The 19,358-nt window shown below is 39.7% G+C and overlaps 2 long non-coding RNA genes across 2 annotated transcripts in view; one reads left to right on the top strand and one right to left on the bottom strand.

Annotated features, from left to right (window-relative positions):
• Positions 1 to 4,563: 4,563 nt before the first annotated feature.
• LOC110217689 (uncharacterized) lies at positions 4,564 to 6,575 on the bottom strand. Its single transcript, XR_002327120.1, has 2 exons — positions 6,508 to 6,575; positions 4,564 to 5,222 (listed from the first exon to the last, which is right to left on the bottom strand). It is a non-coding gene; the product is annotated as an uncharacterized LOC110217689 (long non-coding RNA).
• LOC110217688 (uncharacterized) overlaps positions 5,397 to 19,358 on the top strand; it is a 69,270-nt gene continuing 55,308 nt past the window's right edge. Inside the window, exon 1 of the long non-coding RNA XR_002327117.2 lies at positions 5,397 to 6,914. This is a non-coding gene — a long non-coding RNA (uncharacterized LOC110217688). The remainder of the gene's footprint in view (positions 6,915 to 19,358) is intronic.

Raw genomic sequence — 19,358 nt, forward strand, 5'->3', positions numbered from 1 at the left:
TGTGATAGAGATATAAAGATACATTCCTTACATTCAAGGTGCTTAGAATCTAGTAAGGGATATAAACCATGTGTATGTATATCTGTATGTGTACATGTGCATATGTATGTATGTGTATATATATATATATATATATATACACATACATACATACAATTTACATATCTGTTTATGTGGTTTATATGTCATAATTATTTATATTTAAGTGTTGTATATTTACATATTTGTGCACACATATCTTTATTTATAGGTATAAGTGTGTACACTGAGTGATATATGCCTAAGGGGAAGAGCACAAAATGCTATCACATTACATGAAATCAGTATTAATAATTATTACTAATAGATAAATCAAACAACAAGCATTTATTAAACACCTATTATCTTAGGGATACGGTGCAAAGTATTTGTGATTCAAAAGATAAAAATGAAACATTTGGGCCCTGCCTTTAAGAGGACATTTATATGGCACATACTTTTCATATTCTATCTCACTTGATCTTCCCAAAGACCCCTATGACATAGATAAAGATGGTGATCGGTCTTGTGATGTCACTGGCATAAAAAAATCTAGATGAGTGAATTCCTTCTACCAGTGAAGGTTGGTACTTTCTTTGCAATTTAAGAGATTTGTGTGTCCTGAAACTTTGCTAAAGTTGTTAATTATTTGAAGTAGTTTTTTAGTTGATTCTCTAAGTATACCATCATATCATCTGCAAAGAGTGATAGTTTTGTTTCCTCATTGTCTATTCTAATTCTTTTTCTTCTCTTATTGCTGTAACTAACATTTATAGTACAATACTGAATAATAGAGGTAATAATGAACATCCTTGTTTCACCCCTGATCATATTGGGAAGGCTTCTAGCTTATAACTCATTACAGATAATGCTCGCTGATGGCTTTAGATAAATATTACTTATCATTTTAAGGTAGGGTCCATTTATTCCTATACTTGAGGGCTAGTGTGTTGCTCACCATTACAGAACTAGCATGACAGAGGCAAGACCTTTTTGTGAACAAGGGGAGGTACATAATGCAACTGTCATTATTTCCATTTTCACAGATTAGAAAGCTAAGATTCAAAAAAGCTTAGTGGCTTGCCCAAGGCCACACAACTACTAAATGACCATATGGACTGGAATCCAAATATTCTGATTCCAAGTCCAGTATCTACCGCACTGTACCACTTCTCAAATTAGTCAAGAATACATTCTTAGACTTTCTTCACTCAGAAATCTCACTTCCCTCTGCCAAGTTAGTTTATATCTCTCTTCATAAAATTCTTTCAAAAAAAGAAAAAAAGGTCTAGAAATACTATCCTCTTTGGATTATAGGAAGGAGAGGGATGGATATGTTGAACACTTAAATTGAAGGCAAACTTACAGGTTTGAACATATCTCTATACTCCTTCAATATTCATTATCCCATTCCCACTCCTACCAGACTTCAAATTATCAAAGGAAGTCATACAATCATAGATCTAGGAAACAAAGATTATTAATACAACATGCCCCCCCATTTTACAGATGAGAGACCTGAGGCCCAGGGAGGTTACACAAGAAGTTAACAGCAGGACAGGGATTGGAAATAAAGTCATGTGACCCCCAAGGTCAGGATTCTTTCCCCAGTATTATAATGCACAGGCAGTGGAAATGGTGAGAGTAAAATCTTGAAATGCTGTCAATCAGGCATGCATCCTGCTATAATGGCTCCTAGAATAAGAACACACACCTGGAAGATAAAACTTTTTGCTTTATCCTTTTTTTTACCCCTTCACTGTGCTTACCATTGATTAAAAAGGAAAAAAATATCAACACACACTTGATTTAGTAGAGCCAAATGCCTCATTAAAGGTATCTGATGAAGTTTCACCTACGCATATTTCCAAATTATACAAGAATCCTGGAAAGATATGACAGACATAATATTATCTAAGGACCCATTGGTCATTAATATCAAGCAAGGCATAAAGCAGTGATAATATGTTTCCCAAACTTGCCTACCACTGTCAAGGAAGAGATGCAGAGCAGAGTCCAAGTTGAAGAGTGATTCCTTGTAGATTGTGAGGTCTTCCAAGTGTTCTTATTTGCAGATGACATTGTGCTGATTGTATGAAGGTCAGAACATTTCAGAGCCCCTTAAATGTGACCCATAATAACTAAGAAGAGTTTGGTCTATCCACACAGGAAAAACCAAATGGATGAAGAATGCCTATTGTCCAGACTATGATGAGCAATTGGATGAACAACTTATAGAATTCGTCCATCAGTATGTAGCTTGAACAGACGCTGCAAATGTATGACGAACTGGGCCCAGAACTGAACAGGAGTAAAAGAGTGGGCTGACTTGCCTTAGGGACTTGTAGTTATTTTGTTGTTGTTTCTTCCCAAAACAAAAGGCTATTCTTTTTTTTTCTTTCGTATCTGTATTCTTTCAGTGTTGTATGACTATGAGTCATGGTGCCCTGTAGTCTCTGAAGAACTAAATTTGACAACCAGCCAAATGACAACAGATACAAGAAGATCATGAGCAGGCTGAAACAAATTATAATGAAAAATTATTTAGGAGAAGCAGTGTTAAGTATGTCATCAAGAAATGTATAATTAAAAAGATGGGTTGGTGAAAGGAAGGGATAACCAATGGGTATACCATAGGTCCTGTTAATAGCCTTTTAATGTCAAGAGAATAAAAGAAAGGCACACAATTGTTTGGACATACCATCTATGGTAAACTAAACTATGGAAGGACAGTGTCAAGAATTATGCAACATAGGTTGGCATAGATGGTAATGGTAATAACATCATCTACCCATATACAGACAAGGCTAATTAGTCCTAAAAAGGCAATAAAACCTTCCCTAATTGGTACAGGGAATTAAAGAAGGCTTGAACTGTTTGCTGCTGCAGGTGTCTATTCACCTAAGTATAAAAGCGTAGCATAAAAGGAATCAGGGGCTTTTGAGGTTTGACATACCTTGCTGACCCTGCCATGCCATTGTAGCAAATGAACAGGAAAGGAGAAAACTGGAATCTTATGAACCAATGCTACATACTTGCTGAGTATTCTTCTTTCCATTCAACAGTTAGGTCCCAATTAGTTCAAATAATGAATTCCTTTAAGAGTCTAGTTCAAATAATGAATCCCCTGAAATGTCTGCACTATTCAAATTCGAATTTCATATTTCCATTGGGCTGAAACCAATGAACATATTTTACATAATTATAACTTTAAATATAGTATAATTTAATCAGGACTTAACTGTACTGTTAACTAAACCCATTAAATTAAATGTCTGATGATCTACAAGTGGTTCATTCCAATCCCAAACCTGAACCACTAGAGAGGACTGAATCAGGCCTGGCCCAGAACAAATGGATCATATCTGTTGTAAACATCATTGAGATCACTTATTCACTCAAATGGAGAAGGTAAAATAGGTTAGAACATGGATGTGGCCCCAAGGCCAAAAGTTTCCTGCCCTGGTTAAAGCCTCAGAATAATTTATTCCCTATATTCCTCTTCTTCTTCTTCTTCTTCTTCTTCTTCTTCTTCTTCTTCTTCTTCTTCTTCTTGGTGAGGCAATTGGGGTTAAGTGACTTGCCCACAGTCACACAGCTAGTGAGTGTCATGTGTCCGAGGCCACATTTGAACTCAGGTTTTCCTGACTTTAGGGCCAGTGCTCTACTCACTGCATCACTAGTTACCCCCTATATTCTTCTATAAGAACTATTTATGACCAAATTTGTTGCCCAAAGAAGTGAAGACATACCTACACATAGCTATTAAAGCTTAAAACTGCATTAAGAGTTTTGGGACCCCAAAAATATATTAATAATAAAAAGCACCAATAGGTGTTATTGAACTTTAAAATCAACAGATGTTAACAAATATCAATTTTAAATCTGCATAGTTCAATGCCCTTTAAGAGCATAAAGTAATAACATACCCTTAATCAGCTAAATAATACTAGCCAATAGTCAAATCAAATCAACTGCTATTTATTGAGTACCTTCTACGCACAAAGCATTTTGATTATGAACTAGCTATGTATAATGTTTAACTAAAAATAAGTTTTCTCCAATATGATCTCATGGGAAGAGCTCTGGATTTGGAAACAGAATGCCTAGCCTCCAATTGCCACTCTGCTCCTTGCTACAGGAATGATCTTGGACAATTTGCTTTTTAGCCTCTCTTGGGACTCAGTTTCCATATCTTTAATTTGAGCTGCGAAACTAGGTAAACTCTAAGGTCTCTAAACCTATGATGCTATCATCTTTCCCTCAAATATCTATTTTCTATTAAATTATTTTATCAGATATTGATAGTAGTATATTAGCAAATCCTTTGGGGTTTAGCACTGAAATAAAAGTTAATCATCTGCATAACCAATACTAAACTATATTGCACTTTTATTCTTTAATATAATTATGTGCATTAAAATTTTGAAAGAACTATTTTATCTTCTGTATTTGGTAACTCGTATTTAGAGACCTGATGTTCTGGCATCAACTTTAAAAAAAAGGTCATTTAAAAAATTTGAGAAATACCCGAGTCCTATAAAGCGAGAAAAGTTAGTATTTAGTTGCTTAAAAAAGGATAACAAATTGGTGCCTTCGACATGTTTCTTGCAGGGATTCTTCATATTAGAACTTTTCCCAGAGATGGCGTTTGACTTTGGGGAAAAGAGGAGGGTCAGGGAAGGGAAAAGTGAGAAAACTTGTGAGATGCCTCCCGCGTTCACACTTTAGTATACATTCATAAACGTTGTATCTGACTGGCTAGATCTAAAACCCCTTTAACCCCACACCTTTCTGGCTCTCAGTTCTCACTCCAGGGCGGGATAGCACCACTGGCCACAGTTAGCTTCACTCCTAATGGAAAAGGGGGCGGATCTGTTGCCCAAGTCCCCCTCTATTGGCTGAACCCTCCGGGACTGGCTGGGTTTTCTGGCTCTTCATTGGACCGATTTGCCCCCTCTCCGCTGAGCTAATTGGTGGATCGGGGGAGGGGGGTGGAGGAGCTAGAAAGAGGGGGCTGGGGGGGGTGGAATTCCCCACTTAGATTTGTTGCCGGCGGTCTAGTTGTTGGTTGCTGAGAGGAGCGCTCAGCTTAGCGGATCAGGGCTGAGGTTGGAGGCAGGGGAGAGGGAGGAGGAGGAGCCGGCAGCTGTGTTCGCCTGGGAGGAGTGCCTTGGTCCGGGGTCCTGGGTAAAGAACAGCTCCTAGAAAGGGGAGGTAAAGGAGCCTGACGAACAAGTCACCTGCAGTGTGTCCTAAGAGGCTGATTCTGTGCTTTTCCCTTTCTACTGGTGCGGCTCCTAGGCATCATTTGTCAGCGCTCCTCCTCCTGCTCTTCTTCCTCTCTCCTCTCTCCTCCTCCCTCTCCTCTTCTCCTCCTCTTCCTCCTCTCCCCCTCCTTCTCCTCCTCTCCTCCTGCTCTCGCTGCTGCTGCTTCCCTCGCTGCTGCTCTCACTGCTGCTGCTGCCCTCGCTGCTGCTGCTGCTGCCCTTGCTGCTCCTGCCCTCGCTGCTGTTGCTGCTACCCCTGCCAGGGGCCCGGGTTTCGCAGGAGAGCTAAGCAAAGCAAAGCCAACACCGGCCGAAGGAAGAAGGATCCGGAGCTGCAGAACCGCTCGGCTGTCAGGCTGGAAGCGGAACCGGTCCAAGGAAAGGGAGAGACACACAAAGAATGTGGTGAGAGGAGAAGGAGGAGTAAAGGAGTCGGGGGGAGGGGGCAGAGGAGGGAGGATTGGAAGAAGCCAAAAAAAAAAAAAGACGGCAACTGCAAATGCTCGGCTGCATTCTCCCTTCTCCTCTTCTCTTTCTCCTGCTGTCGCTGCCTCCGTTGAACATGCTTTCATTCGAGACAATACCCAGCCGGACAGTCAGTCCGTCCCGGGCACAGCGAGCGTCTTGTTTCAGCGGATGCACTTCTTTTAAACAGGGGAATAGTTGCTCTCCTCCCTCTGGCCCTCACTGTGTGTGTGTGTGTGTGTGTGTGTGTGTGTGTGTGTGTGTGTGTGTGTGTGAGACAGAGAGAGAGAGAGAGAGAGAGAGAGAGAGAGAGAGAGAGAGAGAGAGCAAGGAGGAGGAGGAGGAGGAGAGGAGAGATAAGCATCGGTCTTCTTCGGGACCTAAAGTCTAAGCGCCCGGAGGAGGGGGCGCAGTTAGCTCTTCCCTCCCCCTACCCCCACCCTAGCAGCGTCCCAGACGCTGAGTTCTGCCCCTCAGATCTCTCAGGCCACTGCTAGGGAGATCTATCGGGGGCTGGAGTAGGGGATAGAAGGAAAACAGGCCTGGAGGCAAGGGTGAAGAGCCCCTATCTTTCCTCTCGGACTTCCCGAGGGTCCTAGGAAACTTTGCTGGAACGAAAAGACAAACTTTGATTTCCGCGCTGACGATCCCTGCCCTGCTACTACCCTAAGCCGACGGCCTTCTCCCTTTTCCTGCTGCTACCACTTTCTCTAGTTTTTTCTTTCTTTTTTATTCTCTTTTTCCCTTTTCTTACTTCATTTCATCTCCCGGTCCCCTCCGCCACCGGTCCAAGCGAGGGAATGCAGTTAGTGCAAGCCACGGAACCCCCTACCCCCTACCTCCCGATCTCCTCGCGATCAGTGCGTGGCTGCCCTCTCCCTTGGCATATGTTCACCCCAAAAGGCCTTGAGCCTCATCGCCGGACCGAACCGATTCCCCGGGACTGGTGCCCCTTTGAACTAGGGGAAAAGTTTCCTCAAGCCTTGGAGGGGCTGGTGTCTGCCCACAGGCTGGGGACACTGCCGGGCGACTCTTGGCTACTTCTGTGTCAGCACAACTCCTCAGACGCCTGCAAACTGAGGTGCATCTGCATCTTCGGGATGTTCACGGTCTAGGAGCCGGCAAGAAGATGCCGCCAAGAGCAACTCGGTACCCAAGCCAGTGAGTATAGCATTGCAGCCTGATTGGTTCCCGTGGGTTTGGTTCTTAGGTTTGATAAAGATAAGAGGGAGCCCGTGAGAGGCCACTGACTAACGTCATCCTCTCTTTTGGTCGACCCCTTGCATTCCTGCCCGGCCCCCCCCCAAAAACCCTGGGAGTTCTATCCTGAGTATCTTTGTTTGAGTAGGTAGGATTATAAAGTCCTAGATTATCATCTAGGCCAATTCTCTCATTTCATAAACGTGGAAACTGAGGCCCAAAGAGATTAAGACATGCACAAGGTCATTCAGGCAGTAAAGGACAGAATTGGTGTTTTGTATTACAATTTATAGAATAGTCGGTAGAGCAGTAATCTGAGACCAGTACTGTATTTGTCCCTAACAAGCGATGTGACCTTGAACAAATTATTTAAGCCCTCTGAGACTCAGTCTTTAAAATGAGAGTGTTAGACTAAAAGATATCTGAGCTCTAGCTTTCTGTGATTTTTAAGAAATGCTGGTTTATTTTAATTCAGGGGTCTTAGAACTATGCCTAGCTTTTTATCTAGATAAGATAAACGTTTCCATAAAATTTACATATGCCTGTGTTGACCTTTCAGTCTATTAGAAGCAACTCTTAAGTTACTTTTGTTATTACTGCTGCAGAGTTGGTCTTGAGAGGGGATAAAAAGTTACTACTTCTGCAAAATGTGCCAGAAATGCTTGACAAAGTCAAGAGAGATAGGAACTGTAAAAAAAAAAAAAAAAGAAACAGGGATAGGTCAGAGAAAATGGAGAAGTTGGGGGTGGATAGGGAGACAGCTATGTAAAGTGCCATTAAAAATCTCTTCTGCCTGCCCTCAGTTTAGAAAAGAGTATACAGGTAGCTTTTCCACCCAGGTTGCTCTTGTTTGCTGAGAACTTTTGAAAGCCTTCACTCTCTTTGAAAAAGAAAATGTCACATCCAAATTAATCTTAAGCTGGTATCTTTCTTGCAGGAATAGTAACCTATAATGAAGTATATCTGTATCCGAGTTTAATGAAGGTTTGAAAATAGCTCCTTATTTTCAGTGTCATCTATGCTAACGCAACACAACTTTATAAAGGTCTTCCTTAAGATGTGCTCATGAAATGACAGATGTATAATTTTAATAAATTTGTAATGGTATACATTAACATCTGGAACAACACTGACATTATCACAGGTTAAGTGGCAATACAAGATTGTGCTAACTTTTATTTTAAGCCATAATATATTTTTCTTCACTGAGAGTGTGTGGCAAAAGAGAAATTTCCATAACCAAATGTGTATGTATATATACATGTAAATGTATATATGTATACATATGTGCATATGTATATATGTGTGTATACATATAAAATAAAACAAAATTCTAAGAGTTTATATGTTTTACAGAAACTAAATGGTTATAACCCTTAAATTATAAATTTCAAAGATTTTCTTAAGCTTTCTGAAATTGGTGCTCTTATATAAAAGAGACAGCAAATCAATTACTTATAGGCTATCAAAATCCTGTTTTGCCCACCCTTAAAGAGTATTAAAGTTTTGTTGCAGAGTGATGAGACAGTAAAACAGAAAGGGTTCAGAAAAAGAATTTGGCAGAAGTAATACAGAGATAGAACCTGAAGGGTATGGTCATGTATCCAGGCTTGCTCTGTCCCTTCATAAACCTTCCTTCCTCCCTAAGCCTCAGTTTCCTTATATGTAAAATGAGAGGATTGGACTAGATGACCTCTTAATTCATTTTCAGCTTTGAATCTATGACCCAATGAATGCCTTTCAGTCCAGACAAACACCAAATGGGTAGGAGAAATCTCAAATGGAAAGAATCGTCACTTTGAGGGATAATTGTATTCCTAAGGAGTCTGAGTGAATGACTAGTAAAGGGAAGATAAGCATAAAAGAGAGCACACACTCTCTAAAGTAGAAATCCATGGCTATTTTTAAAAATGGAGACTTCAATGGCACCATAGCCTTAACCAAAAGTAACTATGAAATCTAGAGGGGCCTTTTGAACAACAGCATTCCTAGAACATGTCCTTCATTTCAAGTCTTACAAGACTGTTTCTTCTTTGGAGGGAATAGAGAGGAGAAGAGAGGAATTAGGGGTGTAACTGTAATATTAGGATCCCTCTACAAATATTTTGTGGTATTGCTAAATGAAAATTGTATGGCGGTTAGAACCTTCTCCTCCCACTCTTGTATCCTTGGCTACCTCCCCAAAAGAACCTTTTTCCTTCAACTGCTTATTGGAAGTCTCTACAGGGAGATGGAACTTCCTGCAGAGCGAAGGGTGGAGAAAGGAAGAGAATCTCAGGATATGGTTTCATAGAGGGAGTTCCATGACATCAAAGAGGCATAGACTCACTTCCTGGAGGATCTTTGCCTACAGCTTTTTGCTTCTTTCGCCTCCATACCCTGAAAATGGAGAAATAAGGCCTCCTTAGGTGATCTGTAGGGTTAAAGAGTGTTTGGGAAAGAAAAGGAGGTAGTGCTGAACGGGGCTCTGTCCCTTCCAGAGTCTCAAACACTCACAAATAGAGAGAACCATCCTCTCTGAAGCTGATTTCACAGATGGTAGGATATGTAACTGTATCTACTAATTGTCACTCCTCTTCTTTATATCTGTACATCTTCAACCCCACTGAAGAGCCCTTATACCTCTTTGCCCACAAAATTCTTCAAGATTTCAAAGATCCGTAATTTCACCAGCAAATATACTTGCACTAGTGACAGAAAATAACTCTTCCACATTTAGATGATAATTTTCTATAACAATAGGAGACCAAACAAAACTTATGATCTACCTTCTGGTGATGAATGAATGAATGAAAAAACATGCACTGAACACTTACTATGTGCCACGTACAGTACAAATGCAAACAAGCAAGACAGCTTCTGATCTCAAGGAGCTAACATATGAATAGAAATAGAAAACACATATGGGGAGCTAAAGTTAGAAAGGGGAGGAGAAAGAATGAGGAGAGGTAAAGGTTTTAAGATAGCCAGAAAACAGTGTGGTGGCCTGGTTCTGGGCAAGATGAAGTTAAAAGTTCATCTATTGGAACCTGTAGTTAGGCCAAGTTCTGGTTATAGAAGAAGGAATGCCAGTGTGGTTTAGAGATCTCTAGAAAATGAGTCCACACTTTGCTTGTCCAATTGTCAGAATCAACACCATTCAAAGCCCTTTCAGCCAGTGTTAGCATGAGCTTACACTTTGCTGCTATAATCTTTAAGAATCCTGGGTCAACTCCACACTCCTATACATGAGATTTTAGTGGAGGCTATATAGTGTAGTGGATAGAGAGAACCAGCCTTGAAGTCAGGAAGACCCACCTCTGACACAAATTGACTATGTGGCACTGGGCAAGAATCACTGAAGCTCTGGCTATCATAAGACTAAGTTGTAGAGAAGGTGTCAATCTATATTCCTAGGACTTCTCTCCCCTGAGAATTCCCTATGCATCATGAAATCATAGGTCCATTTTCTATGTCCCAGTCTCTGCACCTACATTATTCCCTACAAACAAACAAAAACATGTGGTGGGATTTGATGTTTTCCACAAACTAAGAGTCATAATTGAAAAAAAAATTGGTCTAGGCCTATGATTGGGATAGGGAGCTCCTTTGGGGAAACTCCTTCTGCCAATATAGGTAAGCAAATACTCTTCCATAATCTTAGAGTTTCAAGGTCAAGGTTAAGTAAAATGCCTAGTCATATAATAAGTGTGTGTCAGACATACTGTCTGAACTCAGGTCTAAAGTTGCCTCTTCTCTACCATGTCGCTGCTTAGATGGCTACATTTTCTTTCTGTCTCTCAGTTTCTCTCTGTATCTCTATCTGTCTCTCTCTGTCTTTCTATCTGGGTTTGTCTCTGCCTGTCTGTCTCATCAAACTTGCTATGGAAAAGGAAGAGAAAGTAAAGGAAAGGAGACTATGAAGGAAATAAGTAGCTCTCAGTATTTTGGGGGAAGAGAGATCACTAAGTGATTACTGTTAAGAGGGAGGTGATTGTTGAAATAAAGAAGGCATAGGAAGTAAGGAAAGCATCATACTAGTTAAGAACCAAAACTCTACCACCACTAAAACCTTCACATCTCAGGTGAAAACTCCCACTCCTCACCCTTTCTTAAATCTTTAATTTGATCTACACTTTTAGAAACACTGAATGAAGATGACTTTCTAAGGTAACTCTGATTTCTGAATCAATCTTAACCCTTATAGTAGTGGGCAAGTTGCGCGTGCGCGCGCATGTCTGTGTGTGTGTGTGTGTGTGTGTGTATTTGTATGTATATATGTGTATAGATATATGTATGTGTGTATATGTATATGCCCTTCTTTCCTCCACATTGCAACAACTAGATGTTGAGATCCGAAGGTGATATACGTGCCCATACACATACATATGTATACACATGTCATGTATATATCCCCTTTGGATCTAGTTGTGGCAATGTCATGGAAAGAAGGGCTTTTATTTCCCTCTTCCCATAGGAAGCAAGGATCATAAATCTAGGACTGCAAGGGACCTTAAAGGCCATCTAATCTAACTTTTTGATTTTTGTAGATGAGGAAACTGAGGCCCAGAGAAGATAACCTTCTTAAGGTTGTACTGGTAGTAAGTGACAGAACTGGGATTTGAATTTAGGTCTTTTGACTTCTAAGTACTTCGGCTTTCTTTTCCTTGCACCATGCTACCTCAAGGAACAAGCATCCAACTGCAAGGTAGCTTCTGGGAGTAGAACCTTCAGGGAAGCCAGTTCTGAGTTTCAGATTCAATAATGTTTGGACTCAGGAAGACACCATAGTAATAACACCCTACCTTTCTACAGTACTTTCTACTTTTCCAAAACACGTGCCTGATGATATTCAGTACACAAAACCCTTGAGTAAGAAGCTGCTTGTTGGTCTCACCTCTCCCAGTCTCTTCTCCTCCATTCTATCCATGTACTACTTACTCCTTGGCTGGTCTTTCTTAAATACTCTCAAAAACCTTTGATGGCCATTAACCTCTAAGCTCTTTTGACTAGTTATAAATCTCCTCCAATGTCTGGTCCCATCTTAGCTACCCAGCCTTCTTGCCATTCCTTGTCACCAGGAACCTATTGACAGGTCTCTTCACCACCCTGTGGGCACTTGGTTCCTCTTCCTGCCTTCACTCATAATGGGAACAGTAGCCTGGGAATCAAGAGACTTAAGTTCTGGTTCTGATTGTGCCACTAACCTTCTGAGTGACCCTAGGCATTCTTTGAGTCTTATTTTCCTCATCTTACAAGGTGTTGGGCTAAGTAAATTTGGGGATCTCTTCTAGCTTTAACACTGTGCTTCCTTCATCTACCTTCCTTCTTCTTTGTCTGTCCAAACACTTTCAACTCTTCCAGGTCTCCCTCCTCCATGAATCCTCCTTTTACTATCCCAGGTCTCAGTGAGTTGCTTTCCTCCAAGCTGTCATAGCATTTATTATCATTTATGTCTTAAGTCTTATTTTTTTGTTCACTGTTGTTTCATGTATTAGTGTTTCCTCTTCAGTTAGAATATAGGCCCCTTGAAAGCAGAGCCAATCCACAGTTCATGCTTCTTCTGTGTTTCGCACAGTGAAATGACACAATAAACTTGCCATTGACTGCCTGGGATGGAAGGAAACACATCTAAGAAGAAATTGTAGTTGTTTAATACCTTATTAGAAGTGTCAATAATGAGCAGAGAGAGCTCCTACCTTCAGATATGTCTTCCTGCAAAGTTAATTTCGGGTCTCAGATCTTGGCAGCTTTGAGCACGTAATGTACTTTACCTGGCAAGTGCCAGCAGTCAGTACGATGACCATGGGGGTGTGTACTAAGAGTAGGGAAGGGTTTACGCTGGTGAGGGCAATTCTGTTGATGTAAGCGGGACTATCGGATTACCTTGGCAATCTTAGCATTTTTTGCCTGCTCTGATCCATTTTCATCTTCATTGCATGGTGCTGTGTCAACAAAAGGCCTATTCTTTTGAACCATTTCATAACTTCAGATACTTTCACACTGTGGGGGCTGTCGTGTAGATACAACTAAACTCCTGGAGGAATTGTCCAGCTTTTGTGTTTGTGAGTTGGCCTGTGTGTGTACATACATAACACACAAATTGCACTTAAATTAAGAAAGGCATCCCTGAGTTATGAGGTGCCATTATACATTGACCAAACTTAAGAAGACTCTCTCTTTAAAATGTGTTGACATTTAATTGACCTTTGAAAGTTCATTCTGTTAATCATACTCAAAGTGCTAAAGCTATGGTTGACTGATCTGGTGTTTTTACATTCAGTCGTGCTCAGCATATAAATTCTTCAGCATAATTGCTACTTATTGAGCAAGAGTTTCTTTTCTTCTCTGAAAATGAGAGTTGTGCGTGTGTGTGTGTGTGTGTGTGTGTGTGTGTGTGTGTGTATGTGTGTGTTTTAAACTTTACCTCCGGTTGGATACTTATAAAGGGTTGAATCCAAATGCTTTCCTGTCCCTAGTTGTGTAGGGTGTGTAGCTTGTAAATATGGGACTTAAATTCTACTTAAATTATATTTATCTTCTTTTAGTCATTAGAACCCTTCAAGTCTGTTTCAATTTTATCCCAACTTAAGGATTTCAAGGCTTCCTTTCTTACAACATCACAATTAAGGCTCAGGCTAATTTTTTATTCTGTTATCATATACTATTTTAATGCTAATATTTCCCCTAAATCCAGAGTTTAATAATCCATGTTTTATTAGCAAATGTTAAATATATCCCCTGAAATAATGTAAATTTGTGAAGTATTTTGTAGTATCATTATAAAAGAAAAACCACACCAAATGTTAGTCCTTGAATTAATCTAAATCTGCCAAGTCAGTATTTTGTTATTAGCCTTTCAAAAAGAAAAAAAAAAGAAAAAGTTTTCTTACCCCTTTGCCCAGTGGTGGCAGGAGGTAGTGGTGGGGAGACATTATTTCCTATGGAAATTTATAGAAGTTTTTAAAACCTAAATAATTGAAAAATATACTGGTTGTGTGAAAAATGTTCAGTATGTCTACTACAAACATGTATGGTTCCTTTTTGATATTTCAGAAGAACCATGAAAAGCAGCTAACCATGAAACTATTGATAGAAAAAAATAGATACTTGTTAATTGTCAAGAGCTTTTTCTCTGTTAAATGCTAGAATGGGAAAATGAGCCTTAAAGTAAGGAATAAGACATATAAATACTCTTACCTGAAAAAAAATTTTTTGTATTTTAGGAAAAAAAGTATGCCATTTTTCATTTTTTACAAATTAATTTTCTAATTCTAAAATATGTTTACCCACAGTCAATATGAAATCTCCTCACTTTTTGTATAAGTCTCAGTATCCTCCTTATTACTCTTTATTAAGTAGTTCTTATTAAAAGGCCTCTTCTGACCATGGCAGTGTGGTACAGTGGAAGGAGAGCTGGGTTTTGAATCAGAAGACCTGGGTTTAAATCCTTGCTCTGCTATTTATTACCTGTGTCTCTTTGTGTAAATCACACTTAACCTCTCATATGTAAAATGATACTGAGGATACGAGATTGTGTTAGATGACTTCTAAGGTAAATTCCTTTCTCCTTCAAATCTGTGATCCTTAAGTGATCTTTATGTCATAGGCCTATGATCACTACGTGTGACCTTTAATTCCCTTATTATCATCTCTCTCATGTTAGCTGTCTTTTTCTTTCTTATATCTCTCCTCTCCTTCCTTTTCTAATTTTTATCTCTTCTTCCCATTCTCCTTTTAGGTCCCAACACCAACGTTGACTACAGGCCAGCTCCTTCCTTTAATTCCAGGCTTTGTTCCTTAATTCTAGTTCTTCACTCAGTATTTCTCCCTTCCTCCTTAAGCCACTTTTTCTTCCTAGTCCTTCCTTTTTGTCTCCATACATGCATATGTGCAAACATATATGTAACCACATATTGATATGTGTGTGTATAATGTAATCATATGTTTATATCCAGGTGTGTATGTGTAATCATTGACTTAAAGCTTGAAAGAACCTTAGAAGCTTTCTATTCTAATCCTCTTATTTTACAGATGAAACTAAAGCCCAGGGAGCTGTTACTTGCCAAAGTTACATGGTTGTATCAGAGGTGAGATTTAGACTCACCTAAACTGACTTCAGAGCCTGTACTCTTTCTGCTTAGCCAAACTGTCTTCATCTACTTCCCTTCTTTCTCTTTTTCTTTTTCCACCTTTGATTTTCTTTTGCTTCTTCCTCTTCTTTTCCTTTTTTTAAATTTTTTTTTAAATAATCACATTTTATTGCTACAAAGTGAATGGCTTGTATTGTAGCCTTGTCTTCTTAGAGTTTAGTGTGTGACTATGAGGAATGGGTGCACATTTGCTGGTTTGGAGGAAGGGTGTGTTTGGAAAATTGGCTGGAAGGCTCATTCACATTTTCTTGACGGGCTGGCCAGATGCTATGAAGGAGGCATGGCAAGCCTGTGCCAAGCTGCCAGTTAGATTCAGAAATTCTTGAAAGTCTAACTTTCCATCATAGTTGAGGTCCAGTTTCTTCATCATTCAGTCCAGAACACTGGGGTCCTGGTTCTGTGTGAAGAAAGCCAGCTCTGCATTCATAAAGGTCGGGAATTCAGTCTTGGAGAGGGTGTTTCGAGTTATCTTCCTACTAGCATACTTCTGGAAAACAGCTATCATGGACTCAATGCATCTTTCTGTTTCAGTAGGGGTGATTTTTTTTTTTGGCTATTGTTGAGGGAAGAGGAGAATCTGGAAGCGGAGCCTCTCTAGAGAGGAGCATCGGAGAGCAAGCAAAATGGTTCCTCTTCTTTTTCCACTGAGGAATGGTCATGTCATTTATGATGTAGAGGGACCACAAGTTAGCTGTGAGAGAAAGCAGCATTACCTATAATCCCTTGGCACTGCTGAGATCCACATCAGTGCTTTCTCTTGCCTCACATTGTCAAGTTTATACTTATATATGTTTATATGATATTCCCCTCTCCCATAACTGTGTCTAGTATGTGCAAGTTCTTGGAGGGCAGGAAATGTTTTTGGTGTGGCTTTGTATCCCCCTTAGCACAATGTCTTGTGTAAAGGAGATGTTTAATAAATGGTTGTTGAATTAGACTAACATATCAGGGTTGGGAAGAATGAGCAAAATTATCTGTTAATTTACAAATAGATTTCTTTGGTTGGTCTAGAATCTAGTTTGCTGTAGACAATGTCCCCACCAAGGTGAGTTTTTGTTCAGGATAATATACTAGGAATCAAGAGATTTTTTTTCTTAATATTATAATTGTTTGTTTTATGCTATAGCTATTTCCATTACATGTTTTGTCTCCCTTTGTATCTTCCCTTGAATTTAAATATAGCAAATGTTTCTTAAACAGGTACCATGGATATAAGCATTGTTTGGTTGTATAGATATATTATAATATGATTATTATATTTATCGTGTAGCTTTCAAAATAATCCTTCTTTAAGTAAGATGTCTATTAGCCAGCTTTGGTTATCAGCTAGAAGGTCTTTAGTATGTACGGACATGAATGATTAACGTCCCTTGGGAGCTCTATTTACCAAGACCCTACTCCTTTCATTTTACACCTCAATTGCCATTTGGTAGAACTAGCCAGCAAGACCAGCAGGATAAGGAATCATCTCAGCTTCCCAGAAAGTTGTAAACTCCTTGGCTGGGGGGGGTGGGGAATGTACAGAGATGGTTATTTTTCCCTTTTTAAATGTTCGTTATTTAGTGCAATACTTTGCTTGTAACTGTTGGTTGAATCGAATTGTTGAAAGCTACCAGAAGTGTTTCCTGGAGATCAGGAACTAAGATATTACTCTCTTCTATTTTCCCTTCTCTTGGCTTTTGTGAAGTGCTGTTCCCCTCTGCCCCATGAACCTCAGTGGTCATTCATACTTTGCTCTGTCTCTTGGTAAGGAGGGCCTGTGCTCTGGGATAGGACAGAATAAAGAAGGAAGCAACTACTTGGAATCCCTGGTTTCAGCCTTGAACCCCACCCAAGACTATGAAAAGAAGAATTATCTCCCCAAAAGGGGGAAAAAATCAAGCTAGTTGATTTCTAGTAACCTTTGGGACCCCTAGGCATGTGCCTGCTCTGATAATTCGATAATTTACCACTGAAAGCACTGTACTCTAAGCCCTGGAAAGAAGGTGGTATTGTGTGCAAATCAAATAGGACTGGTCCCTGATGTTAAGGAGTACCCAACTCAATGGGGAGGTACAACTTGCATTTATAGAAATGCTCTTCCTCCCCAACTCTAAGACTTCCTCTAAGACTCACTGGCTTCTTCAGGAAATCTTTCCTCTTGGTGTCTTCCCCTCTAAGCTTATCTTGTACCTACTCCTTTGCATTATTTGAGAGAGAGAGAGAGAGAGAGAGAGAGAGAGAGAGAGAGAGAGAATGTGGGTGTTCTTTCTCTCAAGTTCCTTGAGGACAGGGAATGGTTTTATTTTTTCTTTATATCCCAAGCCTACCACATAGTAAGTACTTAATAAATATTTATTGATTGATTGGTGGATTTAACAATACTTGGAATGAAAGACAAATTAAATTTAGACAGTGATCAGTAAATATGTGCAAAGGGTGTCTGAGAAAAGGAGAATAATCCTGGGTAGTTTTCCCCATGTTCTTGGCAGGTAAATAGACTTGATTTCTGTCAACAATGTCTTTTTACAGGCATCCTTAAATTCTCTTCATGAATAGGCCTTTGTTAGATAAATAGTAAGGGAAGAAACGTATGGTTCTAGTTTCTTCAGTCATCAGTCTTGATTTTCAGTAACTTTATTGGCATGGTGCAACATATATGTGTTGCCAAAATCAATAGAGTCATCCAACCTGTCTGTCTGCTACAGGTTTTGCTTTTCCTGAAGAGACTTATGTCTCTTTAGTCTGAATTCTGTAACAGGCAGACATAAATTATAACATCATTTTTTTTGGAATCCCATCCTACAGAGGTGGGGAATCTTTGGCCTTGAGGTGACATGTGGCTTTCTAGGTCCTTGGGTGCAGCCTTTTAACTAAGTCTAATTTTACAGAACAAATCCTTTTTAAAAATTTAATTAATTTATTTTTAGTTTTCAATATTCGCTGTCATAAGATTTGGAATTCTAAATTTCCTCCCCCTTCCTTCACCCCCCTTCACCTCCTCCTTCCCAAGACGGCATATAATCTGATATAGGCTATACATGTATGATCGTATTAAACATATTTCCACATTAATCATGTTATAAAAGAAGAATCAGAACAAAAGGGGAAAACCATGAGAAAGAAAATGCCAGAGAGAGAAATAGCATGCTTCAATCTGCATTCAGACTCCATAGTTCTTTCTCTGAATGTTGACAGCATTTTCTATCATGAGTCTTTTGGAATTGCCTTAGATCATTGCATTGCTCAGAAGAGCTAAATCTAACAAAGCCAGTCATCTCACAATGTTGCTGTTACTGTGTACAGTGTTCTCCTGGTTCTACTTACTTCACTCAGCATCAGTTCATGCAAGTCTTTCCAGGTTTTTCTGAAGTCCACCTGCTCATCATTTCTTATGGAACAGTAGTATTCCATTACATTCATATACCACAACTTGTTCAGCCATTCCCCAATTGACGGACATCCCCTCAATTTCCAATTCTTTGCTACCACAAAAAGAGCTACTGTAATTATTTTTTGTACATGTGGGTCCTTTTCCCTTTTTTATGATCTCTTTGGGATATAGACCTAGTAGCGGTATTGCTGGATCAAAGGGAATGCAGTTATATAGCCCTTTGAGTATAGTTCCAGATTAGAACAAATCTTTTTATTAAGGGGATTTGTTCAGTGAAGTTTGGATTTAGTCAAAGGGCCACACTTGAGAACCCAGAGGGCCACATGTGGCCTCAAGGCCGAAGATTCCCCACTCCTTCTACTAGGTCCTTGAAGGAGAATAACATGATTAGAGTAACAGGTAGAGTGGAAGACTTGACAGCAGAATTGAAAATCAAGGGCAAGAGTACTAGTGGTATCTGATAGCAGAGGAGTCCTATAAGATTAATGTAGTCTTAATGGCCAACAAGTATTGTTAAACTAAGTTCTGGCATCTCTGAGCAGTTCTTCCTTTAATTTCAAAGCTGATTTTTACCCTAAATCCTTCCCTGGAAACATAGGGACCAACTATAAATCTTATCTATGGAAATACAGGAGGTATCCTAAGAACCAGTAGCTTATCAAAAAAAGTTTGAAAAACCCTAGGTGGCCAATCACTGAGCATTAGGAAGGACAGCCAGGATTTCCAGTGACTGTGCAATTTCGTTCTGACATGTTCTGCACAGACCCCTTTTGGTCTCTACAGGGACCACTGCATTGTTTTTCCCCTTCCTGCTCCTTCTTCTTCCTTCCTGGGCCTGTGGCTGTTACCTCCTTTGCCCCTGAGGGACAGAATTTGTTGTCCTGTAGTTAGAATTTTAAA

The sequence above is a fragment of the Phascolarctos cinereus genome, unplaced genomic scaffold, assembly GCF_003287225.1.
Source record: "Phascolarctos cinereus isolate Bilbo 61053 unplaced genomic scaffold, phaCin_HiC Scaffold_5;HRSCAF=322, whole genome shotgun sequence".
NCBI classification, from domain to species: domain Eukaryota; kingdom Metazoa; phylum Chordata; class Mammalia; order Diprotodontia; family Phascolarctidae; genus Phascolarctos; species Phascolarctos cinereus.